We start from the raw sequence: 857 nt of genomic DNA, 5'->3' as shown, positions 1-857 counted from the left end.
TGATGTCATATATCTTGACTTTAAAAAAGCCTTTGATCTTGTATTCCATGATCATCTCTTAGCAAAACTGGTCAACTGCAGCCACGGCTTCACTATGATCCGCTGGCTGGGGAATTGGTCAGACCCAGAGGGTGGTGGTTGATGGAAGTCAGTCATCGTGGTGCGCTGTGACTAGTGGGGTCCCTCAAGGCTCTGTCCTTGGGCCTGTATTATTCAACATCTTCATTAATGACATAGACATTGGCATCAGAAGTGGACTGGCCAAGTTTGCCAACACCACCAGACTTTGGGGTAAAGCATCCACACCTGAGGACAGGAAGGCAATCCAGGCTGACCTTGACAGGCTCACAAAATGGACGGATGAGAAACTGATGGTGTTTAACACTGAAAAATGCAAGGTGTTCGACCTTGGGGGTGGGGGGGAAACCCCCGCAGCATGCTTATAGGCTGGCTAGCACTACGGATGAAAGGGACTTGGGGGTCATGACTGACCACAAGATGAACATGAGCCTTCAGTGTGATGCTGCAGCTAGTAAAGTGAGCAAAACGCTGGCTTGCATCCATAGATGCTTCTCAAACAAATCCTGGAATGTCATTCTTCCATTGTACTTGGCCTTGGTGAGGCCGCCGCTGGAATACTGCGTCCAATTTTGGGCTCCGCAATTCAAAAAGGATGTGGAGAAGCTTGAGAGAGTGCAGAGGAGAGCCATGCGCATGATCAGAGGTCAGGAAAACATGCCTTATGATGAGAGGCTGAGAGCTGTGGGACTCTTCAGCCTGGAAAAGCTCTGGCTCAGGGGTGATCTGATGGCCACCTATAAGTTTATCAGGGGTGCTCACCAGGATCTGGGGGGAAT

Source organism: Gavialis gangeticus, unplaced genomic scaffold (genome assembly GCF_001723915.1).
Source record: "Gavialis gangeticus isolate Ggan-Ray unplaced genomic scaffold, GavGan_comp1, whole genome shotgun sequence".
Lineage (NCBI taxonomy): Eukaryota > Metazoa > Chordata > Crocodylia > Gavialidae > Gavialis > Gavialis gangeticus.
This window is presented reverse-complemented; position numbering follows the sequence as displayed.